This window comes from Micropterus dolomieu, linkage group LG17, assembly GCF_021292245.1.
Source record: "Micropterus dolomieu isolate WLL.071019.BEF.003 ecotype Adirondacks linkage group LG17, ASM2129224v1, whole genome shotgun sequence".
NCBI lineage: Eukaryota > Metazoa > Chordata > Actinopteri > Centrarchiformes > Centrarchidae > Micropterus > Micropterus dolomieu.
This window is the reverse complement of record NC_060166.1, coordinates 20,604,195-20,625,340: the sequence shown is the minus strand read 5'-3', so window position 1 is coordinate 20,625,340 and position 21,146 is coordinate 20,604,195. Positions and strand designations below refer to the sequence as shown.

At 39.6% G+C, this 21,146-nt stretch overlaps 1 protein-coding gene across 7 annotated transcripts in view; it reads left to right on the top strand.

Annotated features, from left to right (window-relative positions):
- zgc:172282 (leucine-rich repeat and fibronectin type III domain-containing protein 1-like protein) overlaps window positions 1-21,146 on the top strand; it is a 136,508-nt gene that overhangs the window by 37,838 nt on the left and 77,524 nt on the right. For 5 of the 7 annotated variants that reach the window (XM_046074896.1, XM_046074902.1, XM_046074895.1 and 2 more), the window contains exon 2: window positions 7,464-7,572. The gene's annotated coding sequence lies outside the window, so the exon portion shown is untranslated. Of the gene's footprint in view, window positions 1-7,463; window positions 7,577-21,146 lie in introns of all 7 variants that reach the window. The other 2 variants (XM_046074901.1, XM_046074900.1) reach the window with 1 other exon arrangement.

Sequence of the window (21,146 nt, the reverse complement as noted above, 5' to 3'; positions counted from 1 at the left end):
AAGAAGAGCTGGATTCAGTGCATCATGAGAAATGGGAAGAGAAGAGGAGAGAAGATGGGATGATATTAGAGCAGGGCGCTCAAAGGCCATCAAAAAATCTTTAAATGTCTTTTGCTGTAACGTCTACACTAAAGGTTCAAGGCCTGTAACGGTCTTACTTGAAGTTATGTAACTCTAAATACACCTCTCATTTCCAGGCTTACCTATTCTGTACTAGGTCATAGACTTGAAGAACATCTGCACTGGAACTATTTTGGGCATGTTTTAGACTTTACTTTCTCCGAATGGATACACTCTCTTTTATTAATGCTGCTGGCCCCACAGAGTTCACACAGACTCATGGCTTCATATATGCACCAGTCAGACCTGCTCTATCCATTAGTCCACACAAGCAGTAACATACTCGAGCAAGAGTTTAGTCAGGTGTGAGGCCCAAGCCCACTGAGTGCAGTAACAATTCAATTAAATAAAATAAAAAAATACTTTGAGTTTGCGAACACGTAAATAAATTCATTCACACACATAAAAGCAACCTAAAAATACAAATGTCAGAAGAGAAACACACAAGGATTAAAGGCATTGGCCAATCTGTAGCTGGCCAACAATATCCAACACCATGAGCACACATTATCTGACAGTGAAGCCGAGGTTAAATACAAAATGAGAAAATTCAGTAATGGCCAGTTCCTCACAGCAGGAAGATCAAGCTAATGTGGGTTAACATTGCCAGAGTCCCACAGAGCTACTTTCTTTCCTTTTTGTTGCGCTTAATATAGTCAAAGACAAAAATATCATGACTATTAGAATACTAAAAATGCGATGTACGTCTTTCTATTCCCCACTCAATTGTTAAACAAATTACGTATGAGTATGTTTGTGATAAAAATTTAAACAAAAAGTCAGTTTTGATACATTTTCAATAATTATCAGGAAAATACATCTTTGCCTAAATGACAAAAGACTTTTAATAATGTTGGTTTAAATGACTTTTAGTTCTAGTTTTAGTTTGATCTTCTTTTGTCCTACACTTTGAATTCTCTATAGTCTGAATTCATGCTGCTCCTACAACCAAAGAATCTTTCTTATGATATCTGATTGGATATTTCTATGCTTAATGTGTGTTCTTAACTGCTTTTCTATCAATCATGACATGTACCGTAAAAAAACAACAACTGTACCACACATTGCAATAAGTTGGCCAAGACTTTACAGTTTTAGCAAATGAACTTATTTAATGGACCTCAGTGTGCTAATTGAAAGTCCAGAGTACTACATGCCATCCATCCAGTCATCTCTTTTTGACAAAGTTTCAGAATGTTGTTTACATTTACTGGTGTTACGTTAAAAGGCCTCTCTTGCTCTACCGTATGGTGTTGTGTTTACTTCAAGCGTGACACAGTGTGGATGGGTGGTTGTGTATAAAAGAGCAGATGGTTTGAATTAAAAGTTCAGCAATATGTCCTATGTGACATGCTTTTTTTGCCTGTGGATTAGATTAGATAGGTGACATGGTAAGATAAGATAAGGTGATGGAAACTCTAACATCTAACAATGTGAAACCTGCAGACACAATACAATGTTAGCATGTACATGTACAGTACGTATATACAAAACTTGCAGGAGCCATTAAAGAGAGAGACTACATAGAAAAGACTTGAGACAGGAGTTTGAGACAGATAATAAACATATTGTAAAGTAGAATTCTATACAGAGCAGGAACAGCATGGGCTTAGATATAGGGATTGTAAACTACAGTGTATATATTATAAAAAAGTGTATAATTATAATCACGAGACCTGGTGAGAAAATGCAATACTGTAGGTAACCCTTCACCCTCTCTAAAAATAATTGTGAGTTCAGGAAATCACATCTGCAGTTGGCCTAGTGGGCAGCCGAGAGGTGAACTTGTGCTATTGTATACTAAAAAATGGAGAAAGCAAGACCATTAGAGAAACAGAGAAAATACCAGGACAGTGTAAGAGAGGAAGGTAATCCTTTTTCACAAAAAAAACTTAACAACAACAGGTCAAAAATGCAAACTCACTGGCAGGGGTGTGTGTGTGTGTGTGTGTGTGTTTTGTTTAGGGTAAGATGGGTGCTTTTCTGTGGGTGTTTCTGCCCTGGTTATTTTAACCATTTAGACCTCTGAGGCTGCTTTTTTCACATTATTCTTTGTTTCTTCTTTTACTTTCATGTTCAAAGCTAGAGTAACGGGGAGACTGCCAATAAAAAGCCATCACACGTACACAGATACACTCCTCACGGATACCCTTCTTTCTGCTTTCCATGCAAACACTCTTTTTCCCTCTTTCTTTTGTATTCATCCACACATACACACACACACACATCGGGCTCACTGACAGGTCATTTAACCACAATCTAACATAGCTGAGTGGAGAGAAAAGATGCTAAATATAGAGGCAATGTGAGCAGAATTCCAATGACTTTCAGGATCATGACACAGACGAGCAATATGATGGTTCACATGAAGCAATGAGGCAGTGTTTTTCAAAATAAGGTTCTGTAGGTGGTTAATAGGAGGCTAGGAACAGGCTCAAAAGTGTAGCTTTTTGAAGAACTTAATATAATTGGGATTTTGCTTTAACAAAGTTTTGCAAAAGTATCGCAGAAGAAGTGATGTTAATTACTAAATGTGAATGCTTATGTTAAAACTATATTAAAGACATAATTGAATAACAATTGAGAACCCCCTCATGTTAACAAAGATTAAAAAAAAAACACAAGTGTCTATGAAGGTTCTCAGTCATCCAGGTCGTAGTTAGGACCTACGGTTGAAGTCGAGGGCAACTGGACTTGGTTGAAGATACTAGAAGATGTTTTGTCCCTCATCCAAAGGACTTTTTCAGTTCTGAACTGACTAGTAGGGAAACATAGCTATTTAACCTCTGTGGGGTCGTTTGCTAAGATCATCAATACCGCTGGTTCGTTAGTACTCCTGGATGTTGTAATGACAGTCATAATAGTCGTTAGAACCACTCGCGGCCAAGTCTGAACAACCATCGTTGGCATCTTCACCTGAAACCAAGAGGTAACGTGTGTTGTAACATTTGTCAGATACTTAAAGAGGTGGTATTATGCTTTTTGGCTTTTTCCCTCTCCTTTATTGAGTTATATATCTTTTTTTTGCATGTAACAGGTTTACAAAGTGAAAAAGCCCAAAGTCCAGCCCAAAGGGAGTTCCCATCTCCCACAGAAAACTCTACTCTGAACTGCCTGAAAACAGCTCGTTTGTAGTCCAGCCCTTCACTTCCTTTGCTTGTGATGTCACAATGAAAACGCGTCATAAAGCTTGCCCAGCGGCTAGCGGGGTCAGGCACGGCCTCAAACCAAGCTAGTCTGAGTGGAGGCCCTTTGGCTCCACTCGCCTTTGTTTGGTTTTCCATTGTAGAAATGTTGTACCTGTACCTGCTTCCAGGTACTTTTTTTCGTATCACCTCACCTCCGTCGAGGTTCCAAGCAAGCTGAGGGATACTAAAACGTAACGTGAAAACACAACAGACTGCTGATTGGTCAGAGAATATTCACTATTCACTGCATCATCATTATGTGCACCAGACAGAGGCCAGCAACAGAAAGTTTTATATTTTACAGTTTTCAGATGGAATTTCATCACTAAATCCACTTCTGAGAAGTTTTGAGGTGAAAAATCAGCTGTGTAGATTTCGAATATTGACAGTTTTACGAGAAGTGATGGCGGAACAAAAATGTGCTTGAATATTTTCGTAGTTGAGGAGCTCCGCAAGTGGCTGCGGGGGATGCCTGTGCCAACCCGCGGGAGGAGCGTGTGAGGCCGGCCAGCCGCCCGCTCACAGAGCCCTCTGCTCCCGCCGTCACACAGACCGCTGCAGCAACAATGGCAGAGGAAAACACATCTGGAAGGTTTTCATACCGCTTATCTGTCTTTACATTCTGAGTAATGTTGAAACGTTTTAACTTAACAAAGAGAAAGCTGTGTGGATCTCTGGTGTCTGCGTCGAATTGAACATTACGTCGCGGCAGTTGTGTGTGGTGTCGCTATGACAACAAGCTACGTACTATCTCTGGGTACTATCTGCAACGGAAAACGGAGCAGGGCCAAGCAGAGTCTATCGATTTGCGCTATGGTAGCATTTTTCAGCAAGGCAGCATAGATCGTCAGAACACCGGCAACAGTTCAATGTTTAGCCCTGATGGTAAGATGTGGAACAATGATGTTGTGGACTTGATAGTAACTTATACCATCTGCTAGGTTACGGTCGCAGACTGAAGCGGCTTTGATTTGGATCACACTACCTTGTTTCTTACGACCCGCCCTTCTCTGCTTCTGATTGGCTAGTAGTCCTTACCTGGGAACTGTGCATGTGCAACTCCCAACAAAGATTTTGTACAAGTAAGATGCATCACTCTGTAGCTCAAGAGCGGAGCGTACAACACACAGGGTGAAAAGAGGAGCTGCAGCAATGTGCAGTATGAGAAAAATATGGTGTTTTTTGAAAATTAAACCATGTAAACCTGTTCTGGTACAACACCTAATTAAGATTTTGAACCTGAAAATGAACATAATACCACCTCACAAACGTTACCTCTTGGCCTCAGGTGAAGATGCCAACGATGGTCGTTCAGACTTGGCTGCGGGTGGTTCTGACGACCATAACGACTGTCATTACAACAGCCAGGAGCACTAACAATAGGTTATTTAATCTGAATGGACTGCATGGATTTCATACAGAATTCTGATCTTGGGCTTATATATGTGTATTTATGTTGGACTAAGAAACACAATGTTGTGTGAACAATTCATATACAGTATAAGGGATAAGATACTACAGATCTTTGAGATTCCGGAGTGGTTGATGCAGAGTAACTGAAATGAACATGGGCTATGTGTAAGGAGGGGCGATGCACTCTTGATCAAAAGCGAAAGGAGGAGGCAAATTAAATAACTGAAGAGCATAATTTAGCAATTCAAATGGCATAAAATGTTCCTTCCATTAATTATGCTGAGAAGATTAATTAAGTAATTCCAGGTTGAAAATTAGAAATATAAGTAAAAACAATTTATTAATATTAAACATATTTTTTGTTCCTCCCTTAAGACCAGGCTTAATAGATTGTTCAATTACAGATGGGATTTTGTTGCTTATTAAAAAATTGCATAAAGTGTTTGAAGATGGGACTCTGGCGGTTCATAAAAGCCACTCTACGAAAGTTTACTATAATTTTAAGCACCTCACTGAAGCCAGCAGCTTGTGCCACAAGGGACTTAAACATAGCTGCAGCAACAGCATATCATACCACAGAGTATCCTCTTGTGTATTAATGTTTTGATAGTAGGTCACAGAACAAAGCATTGAGCTAAAAAGCCCTCATAAATAGAAGGAAACACAATTAAAGGAAAATATTATTAACACGGTGCTGTCACTGCAAGAAAGGATGTGTGTGTGTGCATGTGTGTGTTTTACTTTGAAAGGAAACAGGGGGTGCCTCTCATGAAGATAATTAATACTTTTAATGTCAAAATAAGCCTGTGTGTGTCTACAGCACTGATGTGTGCACATTGCTACCGCCAACCTGAACAAGCATGCAGAAAGATCTGCCATACTAGTGCTGCTGTCACTACTCATTTAGAAGAGTTGTCAGGATGTGTATGAGGAGAAATATGTATCATCGTTATTGTTATTTATAGCTTTTGGTAATCTGTGTACATTCACCTATGTGCAGAATGCCATGTTGAGGGTCTACAAAATTATCAGCTGTCCCACTGTTTGTGTCACATTGCTGTTTCATGTCTTAGTGATGAGAAGCCTTTGGGCAGTGAGTAATGATTTTCTAATAACCTGCAGCTTGTTAGCTCAGCTGGCTGGAAAACTGACTGCCAAAGTGTCTGCATCATGTTTGATGTGTGTCTGTGTGTGTCTTTGCATACCCTTTACTAAAACACAAAAGTACAGACTGTCAGTTTCAATTTGATGGCTCTTTGATCCACATTGGATGAATTGTTAAAAAACTGACATCATTTTTGCATCAGCGCCCACATTTTGAGGTGCCAAAAGTATTTTCAGTCGAGGCAATGAAAATTTATATTATATTCTGACTTCTAGGTTTCTGCTTGCCATGAACATAACTAGGGTCTTGAAATCTTATTTTTAGAGAGTTTTTAGAATAGATTCCTTTTGAGATAACACAAAAACACAGGATAACAATGACAGGTCCGGCATATTTCAGCTGTTGTATGAAACAACAGAATATAGTGTGTGTTACTGTTAATGACAGTATGAGTATCTTAATGGGTTTAGACACTGTGAGGAATTGAATTGTGGGAAGGTTGAAAGTGGCGGATCCCCACATTAGAGGAGAGTAGGTTTAGATGTTAAGCATCACACTAGGGTTTTTTCTCATTTGTGCATTTGTGACACAGCCTACAGATGAACTACTTTTTGTATTTAGTATTTGTGCAGAGAGTCTAACTATTTTGGCAGGAAAGCTTAGACATAGGTTGAATGGATAGCCTCAGTTTATAGCATAAACAAAATACAAATATAGTGCAGAACCAACAGCAGTGCTATAGAGCTGTGGTGCACTGATAACATTTTCCTGAAAAAGAAACAACTCCTCAATTTTTTGACCCAAAGAGATGGAAATATCGGCCGGCTGTTCATGGGCAGTCCACCACTTTAAGATTCTCTAGAACTATTGGATAGATTGCCATGAAACTTTGTACATTCACGGTCCCAAGAGGATGAAATCTGCTTACTTTGACGATTCCCCTGACTTTTCCACTAGCAAAATTTAATTAAGAGGTTGACATTTGTGATTTTGAGTGAAATATCTCAACAACTGTTGGTTGGATGGCCATGAAATTAGGTAGACATATTCATGCCCCTGTCATGAATTGATCCCCTGGCTTTTTATCTAGCACCATCATCAGGTCATAATAGCAAATGTTAGCTTGCACGAAACTAAGAAGGTTATAAGGTCAATATTATACCTGCTCACTTTGGGGACTAACTAGTTACACATAATTTAGTTATGTAATTTAATAACAAAATAAATGTTTGTGAAATAAAAGTTAATAAAAGTTACTAACATATTACATTAAAAAAATAACCTTCCCAACACTGTACCTGCTAAACATCAGCCTATTAGGATTGTTATTTTGCATTGTTACATGTTAGCATGCTGCTGTTAGCGTTATGCTCGAAGCACTGCTGTACAGCCTCACAGAGCCATTAGCGTGGCTGTAGACTCTACAGTAGAGTCTTGTCAACCCCAAATGTCTCACTGTTCACTTAATGCACTACGGCTTAATGATACCATTACTGAAACAGTTCATATTTTTAAATGCAGTGTGGTTACAACATACAATGAATTGGATGTGCAGGCTTCATATGGTCAATATAGGGTCACCCCTATAAACAGTCATGGACTAACCCTTTTCTTTTTTTATGTGTTATCTTTCTCAGGTCCTTGGATCCATCTCCCCGGGCCATCTCTAGCTTTTCCATCCATCTGCTAGTTGCCACACTGTATCTTCATGTTGAGTCTTAATAAATCACAGCACATCAGATAGAGGTAGGTAAGGATTCATATACATCTTAACTGGTATGTTTTACCGTATATGAACTTAAAAATGTGCTTATTGAGGGACGCAAAATGAACTCTGCTGGGAACTCTGTAGTAGAAGTAGCTTGCGCTGTTGTTTCTCCTTAATTACATCTGGAACATGCTATAAACAGTTATTGCCAATTAGTTTAATAAAAATTTAATGATGTCCTTTGGGAAATTACATAACTATAGGATATTACAATATGTTTTCATTTATATGATTAAAATGCACTCACAAACTGACTAGACAGATGTGTTAAATTGCAGGGGAGATGCATATACATGCACGTGTGTGTGTGTGTGTGTGTGTGTGTGTGTGTGTGTGTGTGTGTGACAGACAGTGAGAATCTGCCCCCCAACTCAAACCATAATAATGTGAGGTTTAATGCACTTAATCACATGAGTGTCAATGTGTTCTCATGTCTATGTGTGGTGTGTGTGTGTGTGCGTGTGTGTATGTGCGTGCTGTCTCTCTGTGACTGTGTGTGTGCCTGATGAGAGCAGTGCTGCAGTCCAATGTGCTTTGCCTCTGTTACAGACATATTAGCAGAGCTGTAAAAGCACACAGACCAGACAGGTCTGCAGGTTGGTTGCTACGCAGAGCTACTACAGATGTACTGATATTAATACTGGATAGATGGAGGATAGATGGATGGATGGAAATCAAAGAGGGATAAGCTGTTATTGTACGGCACTCACATATCGTCAGTTGTCACACTTGCCTGCTGTTGTCTGAATTGAAATTACATTTTAAAATTTTACAACACAGTCTCTTGGTAGGGTGCTCATACTTACTGTAGAAGTGAGACCTCAGTATTGCCTAAAGCAATACTGAGCTATTAAGCTTTCATTTTGTTTAGTAGTTATAGGGATGCATAGAAAAGAAAACCTCAGCACACTAGTAATCCAGCTTGATCCTTATCCATATTTTTGTCATTTAAAATACGCAAATAATACAGAAAGTTGCCATTTAAAATGACACATTTGAGGACAGCACATGTTGCTGTCTTCCAGATATACACTGAACTAAATTATAAATGCAACACTTTTTTTTTTGCCCCCATTCATCATGAGCTCAACTCAAAGATCTAAGACTTTCTCAGAAAAGGCCTTTTTCTCTCAAATATTGTTCACAAATCTCTCAAAATCTGTGTTAGTGAGCACTTCTCCTTTGCCGAGATAATCCATCCACCTCACAGGTGTGGCATATCAAGATGCTGATCAGACAGCATGGGTATTGCACAGGTGTGCCTTAGGCTGGCCACCATAAAAGGCTATTCAAAATTTGCAGTATCACGGGGGGGGAGTCCAGAAACCAGTCAGTATCTGGTCTGACCACCATTTGCCTCACGCAGTGCAACACATCCCCTTCACATAGAGTTGATCAGGTTGTTGATTGTGGCCTGTGGAATGTTGGTCCACTCCTCTTTAATGGCTTTCAGTGGCTATGTGAAGTTGCAGTCAGGCCGAGACCCCGATGAGGACTCCGAGCATGCAGCATGAGCTTCCCTGATACGGTTCCTGACAGTTTGTGCAGAAATTCTTTGGTTAGGCAAACCGATTGTTGCAGCAGCTGTCTGGGTGGCTGGTCTAAGACGATCTTGGAGGTAAAGATGCTGGATGTGGAGGTCCTGGGCTGGTGTGGTTACACATGGTCTGCGGTTGTGAGGCCAGTTGGATGTACTGCCAAATTCTCTGAAACACCTTTGGAGACGGCTTATGGTAGAGAAATGAACGTTCAATTCACGGGCAACAACTCTGGTGGACATTCCTGCAGTCAGCATGCCAATTGCACGCTCCCTCAAAACTTGCGACACCTCTATGAACAGTACAGTTAACAGTGATTTTCAAAGGCTGAGCTATTGTTTCAGAGGTGTTATCTGGTATATAAAATGTTAAGTTATCAGCTGTTTGGGAGTAAAGTGCAGCAATTTGATGTCAGAAGTATTCGTCCAGGTCAGGCCATATTTAAACCTTTCTAAACCAGCTGGGTTTGAGATTTTGGCAGTGAGTCCGTCAAAGTAAAGTGGAGCTTAACTCTGTAGACCACTGGGGACTAAGGCCAAAAACAACAAAATACTCAAGATATTGAGGGCAACGTGAACTACAATCAATGGGAAAACCTACAAAGACAAATCATAGACGTACAATGATTAACTGTACATGTATTCCTTAGCATGTACTCCTCCTACTCGGTTTGGTTTGTTATCAATATTGATAACAAACCAAACCGATAAGGAGTATTAATAAGGTTCTTTTTCGTAACTAAATAAATGCCTTTTAAAAAATATAAAATAAAATAATAAATTCAGAACAGCATTAGAATTGAATATTTTATTATAACTAAATGATTCCAGAGCAGCAACAGTAATGTTTACAACAGCAAAATGACTATATAAACTCAGTATCTCCCTGGAAACAAATCTAACTTATGAGTAAAGTAAATCATATTTTGACATCAAGTTTAGAAACAATGGAGAACCCAATCTTTCCTCCTATGCTGGGCCACACGGCGGTTGCTTCTGGGTCAGATGTGGCAATTGAATGGGCTTGCTGCAGGGTATACAGTATGTGTATAATTGGTAAAACATTGAGAAATCCTCAATCCCAGATGCTCTCTTACCCCTTCCTTTTTGGCAGGTGACTTTTTTTTGAGGAGCACAGAAAGTTAGGAGCTTTTTTTATTGGGCTTTCTTTCTGTTGGAAGTGTTGCTACCCAACGAGCAGTCATGAAGTCAGGCAACCAATTAAAGCAATAACACTGTTTTTAGACCACATGTCACTGCGTGGAACAAAGTAGTTAAAATCCCTCTGTAGCTTGGCTACCAAAACACACATCTGCGCATATGCTGTGTATGGTGGATAAGGTGTTGCAGTTATACGTATACAGTTAAACAATCATATTTAAAAGAAAAAGGACAAAGCTATTCCAAGGAAATTAGTTATCTGACCTTTAACTTTTAACAAAGGGCAAGTGCTGCTTTACAGTATTCTCCACCTTGCCATACATGGTCAGCTAACTGTGATTTTGTACCATGAATAAGAACTGTTTATTCACTAGAGGAGTCAGCAACTTCCTTGTTAATAGAAATTTGTGTGAATGCAGCACACTCATAATGGTCCTTTGGGTCATAACCGTTAACATTGTTTGACGTGGAAGCCAGTAAAGACCCACAGGATACAAATTAAAATATGTTTCATTGGCCAATTGCTCGTGTTCCAGTGCTACAGTAACTCTATATTACACTGTACAAAATACCGTTTTGTGGATATGGCTGTTTTGTTGCTGCACTGAGGACGAGCTGTGTGTATGCCAAACTACAATAGAGTCAGAAGAGGTCCTATGATGTGTATGTGTGCTACAAAAGCTCTCTCCTGCCAACCCATTACTGCATGTTAACACTGGTTTACACACCATTTTAGAAGTGGTTTGAGAAATGATTTAATTTAAAAGGCTGTCGAACAATTTGTACCACTACCCTGTTTTCTTCTTGCTGGCGGCCTTCCCTGCCCTCCTCACGCTGTTTTAGTTTCTGCCAACACCCAGGAGAAACATCTGCCATGAGCAGTCTATTAGAGTGAACTAAACGGCTAAAACATCCAAGACATTTTGGATTTTAGTATGTTTGTTTTAATCCAGCAGAATGGTAAAAATAGCCACTATACAACACTGATGGGCACAACTTCAGATGAGGCATTTCTGGCATTAGAATAACTTATTCAAGAGTTTACAATGAGACATCGAGTCGGACAACTTCTTATCTGCCTAATAGTTTCTCAGATTAAGCAAGATTTCTCCTTTGAACTGTGAGATCTGTTACAATACAGTCTATTTTTATTTCTTTATCGCCTTGTGAAATCTTCATAGATTACACATCTGAATCGAATAAAGTGTGCAGTGTGGTATCAGAGACATTTCTGCTTATCTGAGATTACTTATCTCAGAAATTGAAGGGGATTGATGTGAGAGAATCGGATATTTGAAGTTTCCATCTCTAAAGCTAAAGATGCACAAGTTCACAAAGCCTAGAGAAATGCTGGGATAGGTCACACGGATCCCTCCGTGTGTGTAAGTGTGTGTTTGTGTGGGCAGATGGTTGTGTGAAGCTAGCTCAGTTTATAGCACCTTTTCTTAATTCAGGGTTAGAAAAGTAAAGTTACTGCTAAAACTGCTGATTCATTGCTATCTAATTTGGGATCCTGTACACTTGCCTCTAATTAACAAGGTGGCAGGAAGTGTGGGTACAGCAGTCTGTTGTATTTTCTGTTTTTTTTTTCACACACGTACAGATACCTACACAATGTATTTCTGGGATAAGTGGTCGAATAGCATGCTCATCTCAAATGTGTCAAGAGAGCTCAGTTTTTCAACCCCACTGACCTGTCCTTCTAAAACTTTATACACCCAAACATATGAGGAGCAACATAGTATGCATAGTCCTATTCAGCAAAACTGCAACTGAACACAATTACTGCAGCTTAGGTCTGTTAATTGTCTTCTTCAATTGGAAGAGCTTAGTAGTCTTGTGAGGAGCATGTAACTTCACAGTCTTCAAAAACAAGAAGTAAACTAAGCGTGGAGTAAAACTTCTGTAACTCTGTAGATGTAAACTGGAAATATGAAGTTCACAGCCAGTGCACATTACAGTAACATGCCAAGTGTGGTGCCTTTTCCTGTTCACAAACCTGTAATCTTGCTTGTGAAAACATGCCCGCTTTGGTTTAGTTTCAGTTTGGAGTATGCAGCTGGTCTTACAGTGTTGTCCATTCATGTGACTCTGATGACTCTTACATCACCACTTTGTGACGTAAATTACACACACAGGTCAAATGTTATAAACACTGCACCAGTCAGTAGAACTGATGAAAACTCTTGCATCCGTTTACATGTTAAAAACTGCAAGGTAGTTGCTGTAAGGTTGGAGTTAATGCCACTAGACACACACACACACACTGCAACTAATTTATTTATGTGCCTTGTTTTACATGTACCATGTTTGTAGTACCACGATTTAGAATGTTTTCATCAAAGTGGGGAAAATTAAAGATGAAATACCCATAAATTTTCCTGCACCGAGTGTGGCATGATGCGTAATCTACATGCGCAAAACATCCCTATCTTATATAGGATGATCAGTTGTTCTCTCATCACGCGTCTTTGTGTTTATGCTTTGATCTAACCTTGATCTGAACTTTTTTTTTTCTACCATCCGTAATTGTAACTGACAGTCCACAACCCCTCAGAACACTGGTGCTCTTGGGATGTATAGTGACAGATTATTTGTTGTTTTTTTACATTGAGGGATTTTAGGAAGGACCAAATAGATATATGCATCAGCAGATGGCATTACTCATTTATCATTGTTAGCTCATAAATATCTCATGTCTTTAAGCATTGCTTAAATAATATAATGATGCATTTAGGGTAACAGCATATTTTTATTATTTAGTTTTATCTTAAAGCAATTTTCAACAAATCAACAAATCTCAGAATACGTCAAGATTAATGGCCGCACCTTGGAAATCCTTGGAAATATATTTTTCACGCAATAATTAAATACCACGATGGTCTGTAAAGCATTTGTGGAGAAAGAGAAAAATAGGCATCTCCAGTTATTATATTGCCATTTCAAGGACATTGTTTATCTTGCCTTGTTATTCACAAGCTCAAACCCCATCTAAAATATGTTATCTAAACTCTTTATCTAGCACTTGTCAAATATCTAACCAATCCGACAGCTTAAGTTATTTTACTGCCACTCTGCAATCCAAAAAACACAGTAAACATCTGATTGTAGTTTCTAAATGCATCCTCTCTGTGCTGTCTCGCCCTATTTCAGATAGTACAGATCGTATACAAATGGATTTACTTGTAGTTTTGTAGGTGTGCATGCACAAAGGCCTTTGCTGCTGTGGGTATGTATTTCATTACAACCCGTACATACACAAATGGAAAACACTTTGTTGTTTTATTCAGAGAAATATTGGCAATGTTTTACATCACATTCTGTCAGAAACAATGCTGCTCGTGTGATAATCAGAAGTACAAACATGAAATTTTTAAGAAAAACGTTTCAGAACAGAGCTGTCAAACCACATTTGTCTTGTGTGAGAGTATCTGTGTATGCTGTAAATATATGTATCGATTCTTATAATAATAATAATGGGTTCTGGTTGCATTATATCTCCTAGACATGAAAAGTGTTATCATTAGCTCAACAATGTAGAGCACAATAAACAGTCCTTAAGAGTAACTTACGTAAGGTCAATATTATCAAGCACATATTTAAGATTCTTCCCAAAAATCTTTTCACATTCATGAAAACAATAATTTGGCATGAAGGGACACATAAGAATTAATTGTCTGTGAACAAAGACCATACCATAATGCTTTTTGTTGCCATAGCCACAGTCCTTCCTTCTTGTCTGGCCACAGGGTTGGAAAAGGCTTGTAAAAGAATGAAAATGAAGGGAAGAAAATGGCAGACAGTTCCAATATGACAAGAACATTATGTTCAAGTGGTAGAACTGCAGATTCAATTAAAGATCGTCTCTGAATAAAGTGGGACAACAGTGAAGAAGGGTGAAACAATGAGTCACGGACAGAATTCTTGTAACATGATTTGCTGAAACGATTAATTGGTGTTGCATTGAGACTAAAATCAGCTTTTCCAGTGAACTGGAATGTCCATTATTCACTTTGGTTAATGTTTGAGGATGGCTTTCTTAGATCACTAATTCCTCACTAAAAGAATCTACAGCTGGATACTCTCAACTTGTTCAAGGGTCAAGGGTCACATCTTGAAGAAGAGATATAAGAAAAGTAACAATGATGCAAGGAAGCAAAAACTTATTGGTGTAATGTCACATAACTGGACCCAAGTGCAGAGAACACACCACACGCATCATTTCTGACTTCAAAAACAAGAAAATCTAATCCCAGAGTAGGTGGATAAGCACTAACTAAACTGCCCACAGACAAACAGACCAAACTAACGAAATAACTAAATAACTCTACAGATGAGGCTGTATGAACTGGAGTAATGGGAGCTTGGTGTTGTCGTCTCCAAGACTGAGTAACCAGGGACTGGAACAATAAATAATATGTAGTGAGTTCGGCAGGTGAGACAAATGATAACATTTACTCATTTAGCTGACGCTTCTATCCACAGCGACTAATAAGTTGCTATACATGTCAGGGGTCACACGCTTCTGGAGCAAAGCAAACTAATGGCCAACAGTCCCCAACAGCAGCATTCCTGCACACCGGCATGAATGTAGAGGAAAACCCTGGCCAGCTTCTGTCACAGTTGGACCTCCTGGACAATGGACAAAACAATTAGATCATTTTTGTAAAATAAATATATACTAGGCTTAGTAAAGATGCTTTTAACTATGAAAATGTGTTCAACATACGTTATAAAAGTAATAAATAAGTCCTACCTACCTAAATAGGTTGGGGCAGGAAACTGAATGAGCATCATATTTGCTTTTATTATAATAGCTTTATTTTTAGGAACCAGGTTCTGAACTGCTATCGCACAATATACACCCTAGACCACACTATCCGGCATGCCAGCAAGAGTGTCTAAGTTGACCTGCTCTTTGCTCATCCTGGAGTTTATTCTGCTGTATCATGCCACAGCATGTCTCACACAATCCTTTCTATCCAGATGTGTGCCAGTCTATCCCATTGAGCCGTGACCTTCCCCCAATGACATATCAAGGCGTGTCTTGCGTTTTGCCTTCGTTCATTCTCATAGGTACGAATATACAACATGCCAACACATATCATGGCAAAGGTAAATAATTTAATAGATTTCTTACCCAGAGACCCTAGATAAATAGGAAATCTAAATATTCTATTGAAGCTGAGAAGCATGACAGCCATGTAATTTCCTAAGCTGCCTCTGAAAGCCATAATATTCATATTTCTTCATAGCAATAAAACCATATTACCATATGAAGGCCATAGGATAATATTATTATCAGCCAGCTCTGTGTGTGTGCCTCTCCAGTGGCAGGGATCAGTTCAAAGCACAGCCCAAAGCATAAGTGCATGTGTGTGTATGAGAGAAAGATGCGCGCATGCGTGTATGTGTGTGTGTTTGTGTCTGTGACTGAGTGTGTGTGATCAGTTCCCTGAAGCGACAGCTGCACGCCGAGTTCCTGAATGGAGAAAGCTTCTCTGTGATGACTACCAAGTGGCACACATACTTCTCTCCAACCTCTTTTCTCATCTCCTCTACTTTCTTGTCTCTGCTACTTTTCTTTCCCGCATCTTTTGTGTTTTCCTTTATTTCCCTTTCGTCAGTGATTTTATGCTGATCACCTCAAACATATTTTAATTTGTCTCATTTCACCATGTTTCTGTTGTCCTATTTTACCCCTTCTCTTTTTCCACCCTATCCGCTCTACTTCTCCCATCCCTTTTTCATTTTTTTATTATTACTCCCCAATCACCATAATCACCAAATCAAAACTGCTTGCTACTGCTCTCTGCAAAATGAGACGCATCTGTCACAGCTAAACCTTTATAAAACCTTGAATAAGAGCAGAAGAAAGAGGGGAAAGAAGGCAGGGAAGGGCGGGGATAGGAAGGAAAGGATAGAAGAAAGCATTAAACTACTCAAGGGAAGCGAAAAAGGAAAAAAAAAGAGAAAAAAAAAGAAGAATGAAAAACTATTAATGAAGAAACCACTAAGAAGAGGCAAAGAGTAAGAATGTAGGGAAACCTGATGAAAAGAAAAGGGTCTATATCTAGTAGTGTTTCAGATTGGGAAGTGTTTGATGTCAGAACCCCATTAGCTACAGTGGTGAGTATTTGGAGAGATCTTGCTGTATAGACAAAGTGTGTATGTGTGTGTGTGTGTGTGTGTAAGCGAAACAAAGATAGATGGAGGAAAGCAAAGGCGAAAACCGTGTATCAGTGTGCTTCATGGCCCTTTGGCTTGTAAACCTCAAAGACACGGAGAGAGATGACAGAGTGAGCGTTTGTGTAATCTCGTGAGACTTGGTGCAATTCAAACATGGCAGCGCGCAGCTAAACAAACATTTCATTAAACAAACAATCCGCCAATTTTAAGCGAATTAACAAATAAGAGCAGTCAAATCGCACTGGAGGACCTCGAAGACGAGTGTTTGGAGGACCTTGAAGTTTACATTGACCAGTGTTTTCATCGAGTGGTCATGGGGAAATCAAAATGAAACCGCACTGAAGACTCACCTGGAGCATCACCTGGAGCAGTCTCCTCACAAGGTGCAGATTTCACCGAGATCTTGGATTCAATAGACAAGAAATTGTCTAGCTTTGATGCCCGATTATTTCTGGTGGAAGTACTTCACAAAGAGTTTCAGGCTCTGCGGGAATCCCTGGAGTTCAGCCAGAAACAGGTGGTTGAGCTCGCGGTGGAAAACAAGGTCCTCAAAGGTTCGGTTAAATCCCTCACGGAGGGAATGACGCGGCTCTCGGCAGACAATAAAAACATTAGAGAAGCGATCATCGATCTCCAGGCTCGTAGTATGCGGGATAATCTGGTCATTTCGGGTATCCCGGAGCAGGCGGATGAAGCCCTAGAGGAGACCGTTAAAAGCTTCATCCAAAATCAACTGAAGCTCCCGGCCGAGACCGTGAAGAACATCAGCTTCCACCGGGTGCACCGTCTGGGAGGACGGCGACAGAAGAACCAGAGGCCCAGGCCCATCGTGGCGAAGTTTGAACACTTCAAGCAGAAGGAACTGGTTAAAGGCAGCGGCAGGGAGCTGAGAGGGACCAACTTCAGCGTTAATGACCAGTTTCCCCGGAAGATCCTGGACCGACGCCGAGTCCTGTTCCCGATAAGAAAGAAGCTTATTGGAGAAGGATCACGGGCTTTCATCGCGGTGGATAAACTTTACGTTGATGGCCAGCTGTACCGCGACCGAGACACCACTCCTTGGCTCTACTAAGAACCAAGTCCAGCAACAGGTGAACTGTATCACTATGCGATCATTTTTTCCCCTTCTCAGTTAATTACTCCGTGACAAATGGTAGGTTAATAGTTATAAAATACAGTGCACGTCTCAACAGCCTATACTGTGGTTATCTAGACTGTCCGATAATGTTTTGTGTATTTTCCTCTGTTTTTGTTTCACTGTTTCTTTCTTTTGTTAATGTTGCTCTTCCTCCGCCGTTTACATGTCGATCAGCTGCGCAATTTTCATACTGTTTAATTCAAAAACAGTCGGGCACACCGCTAGCACACACATGCAGGCGCATACAACATGAACACATAGACACACACATACAGGCGCATACAACACACACAATGATACAACACGCACACTGCACAAACTAGCCTTCACCACATCCCTTAGTTGAATGATGACCACACTTAAAATCACCACTTGGAATGTACGCGGAGTTGGTTCAAGGGAAAAGAGATTAAAATTTTTTAACCATCTAAATAATCTGCAAGCAGACATTGTCCTACTACAGGAGACTCATTTACCCAAGACAGCAGATAAACTAACCTCACCACAGTTTCCTCACTCGTACTCAGCCTGTTATAACTCAAAACAAAGGGGTGTCACCATTATGATAAATAGAAAAACACACTTCAATCATAATACCACTACTATTGATCCAGAGGGTCGATTCATTATTGTTAACATTTCGATTCAAAATACTCCTTTATGCATTGCTAACATCTATGGCCCAAATGTTGATGAACCCTCCTTTTTTCATGCTTTCTTCAACTCACTCTCTGCTCACTCAGACACAGCTCTTATATTAGGAGGGGACTTCAACATGGTATGTAATCCAGCAGTTGACAGGCTCAGTATGGCAGGTGGTCACCGTATTTCGAAATCAACAGACATCCTTAAACAATACATGAGCGATTTTGGTCTTTGCGATGTTTGGCGTTCTCACCACCCCACTCTTAGAGAATATACCTTCTTTTCACCAGTCCACCACTCATATTCTCGCCTTGACTATTTTTTGGTTAGCAGCTCAATTATGACAGACATTTCCAACACTCAGATTCACCCTATCACTATCAGTGATCATGCACCGGTTTCTTTCACTCTTACTAAAAAAAGGGTCACACGGCCAACTAGAAGTTGGAGATTTAATGCATCATTGCTTAAAGACCTAGATTTTATAAGTTACTTCAAAAAGGAGTGGGCAAATTATATGGAAACTAATGACCTGCCAGGAACCTCGCCATGTCTTCTTTGGGAGGCAGCAAAAGCAGTCATGAGAGATCTTGTGAATTAGAGCTAGAACAAAAAATAAAAACATTAGAAACTACCCTTGCTACCTCCCCACAGGAACACATGCTGAATGATCTGAGAAAATCAAATCTTGAATTAAATGAAATTATTAATAAAAAGACCCAATTTCAGTTGCAAAGACTACACTTGGAGAACTTTGAACATGGCAATAAATCCGGCAGATTCTTAGCCAGCCAATTGAAATTGAATAAAGAAAAAATAACTATTTCTTCCTTAAAGGACTCAGCTGAAGAAATCAACAATGCATTCAGAGATTATTATAAAAACTTATATACATCACAAATTGATCCATCTAGCTCTAACATCGATGCATTTCTGAACAATATAGATTTGCCAAGGTTAGATGATGAACAGATCAGGGCTCTGGATTCACCTGTTTCAATGGCTGAACTCCAGGAAGCTCTCTTACATATGCCGAATAATAAAGCCCCTGGGCCAGATGGTTTTCCCGCTGAACTCTATAAGGAATTCTGGGAAATACTTGCGCCCACATTCTATGGGATGGTTATGCAAATTAGGGGTACTTGCATGTTGCCTCCAACAATGAACTCTGCTAATATCAACCTGCTCCTTAAACCAGACAAAGACCCCACACTCCCGTCCAGTTATCGCCCAATATCACTTATTAACGCAGATCTTAAAATCATCTGCAAAACCCTAGCAAGAAGGCTAGAGAAGGTCACTCCTGGTATAATACACTCTGACCAAACAGGATTTATTAAGGGCAGGCACTCCACCAACAATACACGCAGGCTACTTAACGTAATAGACTATGCCACTATTCATAACCTGGAAACTACAGTTGTTTCTTTAGATGCAGAGAAAGCATTTGACAGAGTAATTTGGAAATTTCTATTCACTACTTTATATAAATTTGGATTTAGAAACTCTTTCATAGATTGGATTAAAATCTTATACAGTTCCCCAAGAGCTTCTGTCAAAACAAATGATCATACTTCTCCATGCTTTAGTCTCCAGAGGGGTACCAGGCAGGGTTGCCCACTCTCTCCCTCGCTATTTGCTATTTTTATAGAACCGCTAGCAGCTGCTATCAGACAAAATAATAATATTAAAGGAATTCAAAGAGAAAATATACACCACAAGATAAGCCTTTATGCAGATGATGTATGCTCGTTGCTCTCTCTCTCTCTGATGTACTTTTCCTCCTAAACTCACAAACTTCTCTTTCTGAGACAATCACGCTTATAGATAAATTCTCATCCATCTCAGACTACTCCATTAACTGGAGTAAATCCATAGTTTTACCTGTAAAGTGTGATTTCCAGAGTATATCTACCACACCGCTAAAGTCTGGGAATCCAGGCTGTCAGAACTGACATGGCTAAACTACACGCCTTTACTTAAATCAATAGAGGATGACCTTGTACGGTGGACATCATTACCTATATCACTCATGGGAAGAGTCTCCACCATAAAAATGATGGTCCTACCTAAAATCAATTACCCGTTTTCAATGTTACCCACCAAACCCTCTGCTGTCTGGTTTAAATCACTGGACTCAAACATCTCAAAATTTTTGTGGAAAAATAACCCCCCACGAATCAGTTTAAAAACTATGCAAAAAGCAAAAGACTGTGGTGGTTTAGAACTGCCAAATTTTTATCATTACTTCCTGTCCAATAGACTACAATATCACTCAAAATGGATCAATCAGAGCCCCCTGGACCACTCATGGATGGACATAGAACAAACATTCTGTAAGGAAATTAAAATTTCCGATATGCCATTCATCAGTCCCAGCATCAAACATCATACCTGCTTTAAAAGCATTAACATAAGCACTTCCTTGGCAGCTTGGTGGGAACTTCTCAAAATATCTGGGTCTTCACCTATCCCATGAAGATTTACCCCAATCTGGAATAATCCTGACATCCTGCAAAATAAGAAAACACTAAATTCCCCACTGTGGTATGACAAAGGGATAAGACATCTAGAGCATGTACTGCAAGGCAGTAACTTTATTCCATTCCAGGATCTAGTGGCACAATATGGAATTAGCCATAATAGATTTCTGGAATTTCAACAGTTTAAATCCATAATTCAGGCTAGATTTAAGGATAAAATAATGGACTTAGATTTACCTCCAATGATAACAGACTTTCTTAAACTCTTGCCTCCAAAACTGTTATCAAAAGTATACATGTTACTGTTAAAAACAGATAGTTCAATCTCTCTCCCATTCTTAAAGTGGGAGACAGATCTATCCATTAGTCCAGACCAAAACTTTTGGATGCAGATATGTT